Source organism: Mobula hypostoma, chromosome 11 (genome assembly GCF_963921235.1).
Source record: "Mobula hypostoma chromosome 11, sMobHyp1.1, whole genome shotgun sequence".
Lineage (NCBI taxonomy): Eukaryota > Metazoa > Chordata > Chondrichthyes > Myliobatiformes > Myliobatidae > Mobula > Mobula hypostoma.
In genome coordinates this window covers 108,827,166-108,837,335 of record NC_086107.1, presented here as the reverse complement: position 1 = coordinate 108,837,335, position 10,170 = coordinate 108,827,166, and the positions used below count along the sequence as shown (strand labels likewise).

Below are 10,170 nucleotides of genomic sequence, written 5' to 3'. Positions count from 1 at the left end.
ACAACACGCTGCCTCAGCCAAGGCTCGAACTAGTGACCTTCAAATCACTAGACCGACGCCTTAACCACGTGGCCACGTGCCAACACAAGGGGGAAGTACCCTAAAGGTTAAGCTGCAGGTTGAGTCGGTTGTGAAGAAGGTGAATGCAATGTTGGCATTCATTTCTAGGGGTATAGAATATAAGAGCCGGGATGTGATGTTGAGGCTCTATAAGGCACTTGTGAGACCACACTTGGAGTATTATGTGCAGTTTTGGGCTCCTTACTTTAGAAAGGATATACTGACATTGGAGAGGGTTCAGAGAAGATTCACGAGAATGATTCCAGGAATGAAAGGGTTACCGTATGAGGAACGTCTGGCAGCTCTTGGGCTGCATTCCCTGGAGTTCAGGAGAATGAGGGGGGGGATCTCATAGAAACATTCCGAATGTTAAAAGGCCTGAACAGATTAGATATGATGAAGTCATTTCCCATGGTGAGGGATTCTAGGACAAGAGGGCATGACTTCAGGATTGAAGGACGTCCTTTTAGAACTGAGATGCGGAGAAATTACTTTCGTCAGAGGGTGGTAAATCTGTGGAGTTTGTTGCCACGAGCAGCTGTGGAGGCCAAGTCATTGGGTGTATTTAAGGCAGAGATAGATAGGTTCTTGATTAGCCAGGGTAACAAAAGGTATGGGGTGAAAGTAGAGGAGTGGGGATGACGGGGTGAAGTGGATCAGCCCATGGCTGAATGACGGAGTGGACTCAGTGGGAAGAATGGCCACTTAAATCTGCTCTTAAATCTTATGGTCTAGGTATCTTTCCATGACAAAATAATCTGTAGACATTTTATTAGTTACCTCTTATACTTAATAAAGCGGCCACTGAGTGTATGTTTGTGGTCTTCTGCTGCCGTAGCCCGTCTACTTCGAAGTTCAAGATGTTGTCCATCCAGAAATGTTCTTCTGCGCACCGCTGTTGTAACGTGCAGTTACCTGAGTTACCAGCGCCTTCCTGCTTGAGCGGCTCGAGCCCAAGATGTCGGCTGTTTATTTCCGTCCATAGATGCTGCCTTACGCATTGAGTTCAACCCCACTTAGTGTGTGTGTGTGTGTGTGTGTGTTGTGAAAGGAGATACTGGGAAGGAAGGTGACTGGAAAGTTAAAAAAAAAAGGTTCAGATGCTGAAAATCTGAAATATAATCTTCAAGTCCAGGAAATGTTTCACTCAACTTCACTCGCCGCATCATTGAAATGTTTCCACAACCAATGGACTCACTTTCAAGGACTCTTCATCTCAAGTTCTCGATAGTTATTGCTTACTTATTTATTATTATTATTTCTTTCTTCTTATATTTGCACAATTTGTTGTCTTTTCCACGCTGGTTGAACGCCCAAATTGGTGCAGTCTTTCATTGATTCTATTATGGTTATTATTTTATTATGGACTTACTGAGAATGCCTGCAAGAAAATGAATCTCAAGGTTGTATATGGTAACATATATGTACTTAAATAATAAATTTACTTTGAACTTTAAAGTGCTCAGCAGGTCAGGTAGCATCTGTGCAAGGGGAAGGAGCTGATGTTTTACTTAATTCAATAGAATGGGGGAAGCAAGTTAGTTTTTAGTTGCAGAGAGTGCGGGGTTGAGAAAGATAGGATGGAGGAAGAACTCAAAAGTCCATGAACCCTAAGACCCTGTAACCCTGTAATTTGTAACTTAAGACAACTTGCACGTCATATAAGAGAATGATAAGAGACCCATCACAAATTTGGGTACCACTTCGTCGACCAACTCTGCACTGTCCACCACAAGTGGGACTACCCGGTAGACAAACATCTTAATTCCAATTCCCATTTCTGTTCCGACATGTCGGTCTGCGGCCTCCTCTTGTGCCAAGATGAGGCTAGTCTCAGGGTGGAGGAGCAACACCTTATATTCCATCTGGGCAACCTCCAACCTGATCGCAGGAGATATTGGTTTCTCCTTCCGGTAAACAAATCCTACCCCCCACTTTCTCTATTCCCCACTCTGATCTTTCACTTCTTCTCATCTGCCTATTATTCCGTGCCCCCCCCCCCCCCGGGGTCCCCTCCTCCTTCCCCGTTTCTCCTATGGTCCACTCTCCTCTCATAACAGATTCCTTCTTCTCCTGCCCTTGACTTTTCCCACCCACTTGGCTTCACCCATCACCTTCCAGCCATTCTCCTTCCTCTTCCCTCACCTTTTCATTCTGGCGTCTTACCCCTTCTTCTCAGTCCTGAGGAAGGGTCTCGGCCTGAAATGTCGACTGTTTATTCCTCTCCATAGATGCTGCCCGACCTGCTGAGTCCCTCCAGCATTTTGTGTGCGTTGCATCGGGAACCTGATATTGATCCTGAGGGCGAGGTTAGGGTTGATGTGGCGATGAGGTTCTGCTGACGTCATCGGGCTGATGCGGGATGTTTACGTTACATACGCCTCAGCTTTTTCTTTCTCCTTTGGCAGAGGACATTTCCTACAGCCCTGCCATGTGTTCACGTTGATCCCTTGCTTCTCTTTTTCTGGTTTTCAAATTTCCAAACATGTGCTAGTACATTAGTTGGCTGCTGTAAGTCAACCCTTGTGTCAACGAGTGTCAGGAGAATTATGGGCATGTGAGAGAGAATACATCATGGTGCGTGGGATAGTTTTGAGAACCAGCAGGGACCAGGTGACCCAAGAGGCCTCCTTCTTTGAGATTAAGTGAAAATAAAACTTTTAAAAAAAGGGAAACATGAAAAAAAATGTACTCAAAAGGTGGAAGCAGTGGATGAGGGGACTATAGAGTGAAAGTGTCCAGAAATTGGGAGCTGTGGAGATATTTGAAACAGGAATTAGGGCTTTAAAGTCTGGAAGATCAAATCAACAGGTGAATCGGTGTCGAGGGTCAAAGTTCATGGCACAGGGTAGGACATGGGTGGTGGATGAGCTGTAGTTTCAGATGTGATGTCCGGTGGAGTGCGCTCTCAGAGGGTGTAAAAGATCATTTGGCCAATATCCGGGTATTAGACTGGGGAATTCCCAGTGCTCTGGCTAACACTCACTCCCTAATCCACTTGACTGATCACACCGGACAACCAAGATTTTGCTTCCTGAACACTCTTGGGTGTATCTTCTGGATTTGGTGCTGCTGATCATGAAAATCACCATGAAATTTCCCTACCATGAACCATTTTTTTTGCAATCAACTATATTTATTTCAATTCATAATTCAAGTCAGAGTAACTGATGCCAAGATTAAGGAAGGCGTCTTTTGTTGGTCTACAAATCAAACAGATCATCAATGAAAGGCAATTGGAGGAACTCCTACTGGCATGAAAGAAAATCACATGGAAGGCACTCAAGGATGTTGTTGAAAAATTTCTTTGCAACTACAGAGCACCAAACTACATGCAGCTGGTTGACAACATGCTCCAAGCATACAACACCATGAAGTGCAACATGTCATGAAAGATTCACTTTCTGCATTCCCACTTAGACTTTTTCCTTGCAAATCTTGTCTCTGTCAGTGACAATCATGGTGAAAGGTTTCACCAAGAAATTGCGGTAATGGAGAAACGGTATCAGGGCAACTGGAATCCATCAATGCTGGCTGATTATTGTTGGACACTTGAGCGAGAAGCCTCAGACACTGAGTACAAATGAAAATCATCAACAAAACACTTTTAGCTTTTTTTTTGTGAAGTACAATCGTGAACAATAGCCAGATCAGAAATGCTGATCGTCAACTAGTTCCCAAAGAGAACTCTGATAGGCTAATCAGATGGTTCACTGCTGCTCAGCGATAGAACACAAAAAAAATCATATGTCAAGTACATAGAACAGGCACAAGGGTCGCTAGCCCCTGTACCACAGAAACACACCTGAGTGGTGTGGCAGAGGTACGTGCTATGCATGACCTGATCTGAAAGCATCATATTGACTCATAACAGATCGTGTTCACGGTGGAACAGCTTAGTCAAGGATGGGGTGATTAGCACAGATGGACATATTATACCTCCACTACCCCGAAAGTTGAACAATCGCAAGTGTCAGCATTGTTAGGCAATTAAACATATTATATTCAATAAAAGTTAATTTCTTGTTTCTTCAAATTCCTATGTGATACAAGAAGTCTGAAATTATACTTGTGTGGGCTATCATAAGCAAAAAAGAATTTCTGAAGAAGCCGCACTTTTGAAAAAATTTGTTGTCCAGTGTCATTAGGTGGTGGTTTGTGGACCTTAATGTCCACTGTGGAGTTGCACTGGACACAGTGTAAATGGGAGTTTATCCACTTTGACAATTCAAAAGGAACAGTTTGGTGTTAGTAGGCTTGATGAGAAGGTTAATTACATTTTCATTTACAGTTGCTAATAATGCCCTTAGCATTTTTAACGCAAATTCTGGTAATAGTAGAATGTCAGACCTGCTGAATTCTACCACGACACCTGAGTGCTGATTGCAAGTGTCTGATTAGTGTGTAGAACAAGTTGCATTTTTAATCAGGGGATCCCAGTTGATTTAATGATGGGTCAGAGATTTTATTGTGGTGCGATGCCCCCAATCTCGTTCCGTTTCTTGTTCCAGAAAACATTTCGGCTTTTGTTTTGTTGTGTATGTGGCAAGTGCTTGACTCTCAACCCAGTAGAGGACAAAGCTGAATCCTTGATGCAATCTTGACTGCTTAAATAAAATAAAATGCAGATGCGAGAAATATGAAATTAAAAAAAAAACTGTTGGAAATACTCCGCAGGTCAGGCAGCATCTGTAGGGAGAAAAAGTGAAAACTTCAGTTTTAATTTTATACAGTCTTGTCTGTACTCTCTGAAAAGTGAGAAATTGGTTTGTATGCATCTCCAACACTCCTATTAATCATCTCCATTAGAGTCGAAGACTTGCTGAGTATTCTGTTCTGAAGTAAAATAGAAAATGATTACATGCACTCAGTGGCCACTTTATTAGGTACCTCCTGCACTGTAGCCCATCCACTTCAAGGTCCAATGTGTTGTGCGTTCAGAGATGCGCTTCTGCACACCACTGCTGTAACGGGTGGTTATTTGAGTTACTGTCACCTTCCTGTCAGCTTGAAGCAGTCTGGCCATTCTCCCCTGACCTCTCTCCTTAACGAGACATTTTCACCCACAGGACGGCCACTCACTAGATGTGTTTTTTAGTTTTTTGCACTATTCTCTATAAACTCTAGAGACTGTTGTGTGTAAAAATCCCAGGAGATCAGCTGTTTCTGACATACTTAAACCACCCAGTCTGGCACCAGCAATCATCCCATGGTCAAAATCATTTAGATCACATTTATTTCTCATTCTGATGTTTAGTCTGAACCTCCTGACCATGGCTGCATGCTTTTATTAATTGAGTTGCTGCCACATGATTGGCTGATTAGATATTTGTATTAATGAGCAGGAGAACAGGTGTACCTAATAAAGTGGCCACTGAGTGTAAAGCCCGAGGCCGCAGATGTGAACAGGTTGGGGCTATTCAGCCCCTTGAATCTGTTTCAGTCCTCCATCAGATCATGGCTGACCTGCAGCTTGACTCTATCTGCCATCATATGAAGTCTGCTTGGCAGAGCTTCTCCTTAATTTAGATAAATGGCAAAAGAAGTGGAGAGATAATCAGCTGCAGAGTTACAAGTAAATGGGAGAAGGAATGGAGGCTGATCAGCTGGGAGCTGGCATGGAGATAATGGGCTGAACGGCCTCATATTGTGTCCAAATAAATAAGTTGAAAGATTTTTAAATGAATTTGCTAAAATCTGACGTTGAGCCTGGGAGGCTGTACGATATCCAGTCGGAAGGTGAGGTGCTATTCTTCAGGTTTAGGTTGTGCTTCATTGGAATGAATCAGGGGACCAAAGTAAAAGAGGTCAGAGTGGGAGCAGGATGGAGAGCAGGTGCAGAATGGGGCTGACAAGGAGCTCAGAGTTAGACTTGTGGACTGATAAGACACTCCATAGAGCAATCTTTGGAGAGCCACCTGTCGAAACCTTCGAATGAGGTTTCCTAAGTTGGAAGAAATGCAGGTAAATAGCTGTTTCGTCTGGAAAGAGTGTTTGGGACTTTGCATTGGCTAGAGGGAAGAGCGTAAAGGAGCAGATGATGAATCTTCTGCAGTTGCAAGGGAAGTGCAGGGTAAGCTGAAGAATAATTTTTACTTATTGATAGATTGAATGATTGATTGACATGCGCTGGGCCACCCAGAAATCCCCAGTTTAAAGCAACACTTTCAGTACGCTGGATGAAGTTTAACCCTAGTGTAATCACAGGACAATTTGCAATGACCAATTAACCTACCAACAGGTACTTCTTTAGACTGTGAGAGGAAACCAGAGTACCTGGAGGAAACCCGCACAGTCGCGGGGAGAACATAGAAACTCCTTACCAGCTGCAGCGGGAAGGGAGAGTGTAAAAGGTGGAGGGGACCTCGTTGAAGGTGGATGCTGGTTAGGTGGAGAGGAGGAACAAGGGGAAACTCATCTGCATTCTGAAGCAGAGGAGAAGGAATGAGACCCTTGTTGGCCATGGTAGGGTGTTATCCACGGAGGATAAAAGTTGATCTCAGAATAGGGAGAGAATGGGAGAATAGAATAGTGCCTAACAGAAGTGGAGGACAGGGGGAAGTGTGGCTATGGAACTCCATGGGATTTCAGTTGATATCACTTGCTAGCCAGTCCCCCAGTGTCACGATTCTGCTGAGGGGTCTACATGTCCATGCAGGCAGGCTGTGCGTCAGGTTTGGAAATCGCGTTCGTGAGTATGTACGTTCCATTATGGTGGTATTTAACTACCTTCTTTTTGTTCTAGTCTTGTCGAGACTTGACCAAAAGCACAGCAACATTTATGCACCCTTGTCTGGGAAGGAGGATAACTGTTTCGATTGATGCTGTAAAGAAATGGCATTCATTTAGTTAATGCTTCCAGCCACAGTGTTGGCATTAACTTCCAGTTTGAGAGTTTTGGTTAACAGCCCTGTCAGCCCAGCGTTTATTGTTTTTTTTTCCTTTAAATTCTGCAACAGTTCTCATTAGAGTCAGTGAACCGTCAACCTGCTTCAGTCTCTCTCTCTCTCTCTCCACACTTGAACCGTATCTAAATGTTTTGACACTAAGATTAGAGATGGTAGAGTCAAGAAGGTTAAGGTCAGAGTGAAGGGAGGAAGTGATTGAGATCAGAAGCAGAGTTAATGAAATGCTCCTCTTTGGATCAAATGCAGGGATTCACCATTCAATGTATCTAAGTCAATGCAATGTTATTCTAAGTTAACTCTTTGATCCTTCACCCATCTGAGTGCTACTGGTACCATGTAACCCAGTACTACCTGTCGCATGGTCGGGTAGTCAGTGACTAAACCGGCTCGCCCACCAGGCCTGCCTGCTGAGGAGGGTGGCTAGACACCCTGCAGGACAAAAAACAAGACCGGTCAAAGGGCGGATGAACCCTCTCGTAGGGTCAACGGCCATCTAGCAAACATGTGCCGTGAAGCGCGGAAAGGGCATCCCTTGCATCGAAGTTTGGTCTGGCCATTCACTGCAACAGAACTTCCCCCAGCCGTCTTGGACCCCACCATGCCGCTGGATCTGGGAGGGGATGTCGAGAGGGTGGATCTGGACCTGTGCAGCCCCCTACTCACCTAAAATCCATTCACGCACACGCTGTTCCTTTCTGAGGAGTGGGGTACCACCCCACTACCTGGCTGAAAGGAACCATCATCATCCTATGGGATGGATAGCCAGAAAAAAAAAGATCCTTCACCACCTCTTTGCTGAGGTGAGGCTCCAGGAGGAACCTGGCCAGGATTTTCTTCAACCATTTCACTAACGCCATCACATAGGATTGTGGCCAGTGTTGGAAAAGTGAGGCTGGAGCAACAAAGACAGATATACCAATATTTGTGTATCTGTGCACTTGTAAAGCTTCTGTGACACTGTAATTTCCTTTGGGATCAATAAGGTATCTACCTAGCTAGCTAACTTTATATACTCCCTGTTCTTCTACACTCTGATGGAAAAAGTGCCAAGATGCGCAACCTTTCTCCACATCTCAGTCCCTCAAGACCTGGCAATATTTTTGTAAATCTCCAGTTCACTCTTTCCAGCTAATAGCATCTTTCGTATCGCACAATGACCAAAACAGAATTCAATATTCCAATGTGACCTCAACTTGGGCAACACAGTGGTGTAGTGGTTAGCACAACCCCTTACAGTTCCTGTTGCTGCTTGTAAGAAGTTTGTACTTTCTCCCTATGACCATGTGGGTTTCCTCTGGGAGCTCTGGTTTCCTCCCACAGTCCAAAGACGTACCGATTGGGAGGTCAATTGGTTGTTGCAAATTGTCCTGTGATTATGCTTGGATTAAATCGGGGTTGCTGGGTGGTGAGGCTTGGAGACCAGAAAGGCTTGTTCCATGCTGCATCAAAATAAATAAATAAATTAAGTTCCACTAGTCTTAGAACTTAGAAAATCTACAGCACATTACAGGCCCTTTGGCCCACAATGTTCTGCTGACCATGTAACCTAATCTAGAAGATGTCGAGAATTTCCCTACCGCTTCGCTCTTTATTTTTCTAAGCTCCATGCACCTATCTAAGAGTCCCTTAGAACCTGAAGATTTTAAAGAGGTTTTAAAGATTGGCTTTATTTGCCACGTTTACATTGAACCAATTAAACGTCCAGTGATGTGCACCTTTTGTGTCAATGACCGCCACAATCCGTGGGTGTGCTGGGGGCAGCCCGCAAGTTTTGCCACACTTCTGGGACCGACATAGCAGGCCCACAACCGGCCAACCCTAACCCGTACGTCTTTGGAATGTGGTAAGAAATCAGAGTAAAACCATGTTGTCATGGGGAGAATGTACAAACTCCTGACAGACAGTGTGGGAATTGAACACTAATCACTGGCACTGTAAAGCAGTGCGTTAACCACTATGTTACTGTGCCTCCCTTTTACTCCTCTCATTCCCACCTTAAATCCAGTCGGTTCTCTCTGTTTTGGATGCTTTTGTTACGGAGGGAGAATTTTTTTCATTATCAACCCTATCTATCTATCATCATCATCATTATTTGCCGTGTTGTATGACGTGAGCGATCTTGATCTTGTGACCATGATTGTTCTTGGCAAATTTTTCTACAGAAGTGGTTTGCCATCGCCGCCTTCTGGGCAGTGTCTTTACAAGACTGGTGACCCCCCTCCCCCCCACCAGCCATTATTAATATTCTTCAGAGATTGTCCACTTGACATCAGTGGTCGCATAACCAGGACTTGTGATATGAACCAACTGCTCATATGACCATCCACCACCTGCTCCCATGGCTTCATGTGACCCTGATTATGGGGAGTCTACACCTTGCCCAAGGGCGACTTGTGGAATAGAGGATGGAGGGGAGCACCTTACACCTCCTTTGGTAGAGACGTATCTCCATCCCGCCACCCAACCCTATCTATACCCCTCAAAAATATGTACCCCACTGCTAAGTCCCCCTCAGCCTTCTGCACTCCAGAGGAAACAAACCTAGCCTATCATGTTCTTTAATCCAGGCAGCATTCTTCTGCACCTTCTCCAAAGCTTCTACATCCTGTTCAAAAACTGTTCATAATATTTCAAATGTGGGCTGGCCAATACTTTCTTAAGTGTCTGTATTGCATCTTTATATTATGTGCGGTAAACCTTATGCACCTGTCATCTTATCTACCTGCAGATCCAGGTGGAAAACCCCTCCCAAGTTAAAATAAAAACTTCTGAACATTGCTTTGATAGAAGTCCCTTTATACAAATGGCTCAAAACCACCGAGGGTGAGAAGAAAATGCTCCAGATAAATTGCAGCCAATTTAACCAACGTAGCTCCTAATGTATAATATCTTTAGGAAATTGCAAAATAAGGATGTTAATGTTTCTTGGCAATTTGGGATTGAAATTTTGAAACTAGTATCTGACGAGGGTATCAATTATGTAACAGCTCGCCAATCCACAGCTCCAGTGAGAGAAGGCGATCTGGTCGTAGAGATGGGCCTATTCTCTAAATTGTCTAAGCTATAGATTTTTAAAAAAATTTTTCATTCCTTGAATTGCAAGGAATTTCAGAAATGGGATCTCATCAGAGATGCAGAGTTGAAGGAACTAAGGGATGGCAGGTGCTTGACCGCAGAGTAACCCACAAAATGCTGGAGGAAC

The 10,170-nt window shown here is 44.1% G+C and overlaps 1 protein-coding gene across 1 annotated transcript in view; it reads left to right on the top strand.

The window, feature by feature from the left end:
• LOC134354396 (voltage-dependent T-type calcium channel subunit alpha-1I-like) overlaps positions 1 to 10,170 on the top strand; it is an 843,079-nt gene that overhangs the window by 71,401 nt on the left and 761,508 nt on the right. The gene's annotated exons all lie outside the window — the stretch shown is intronic.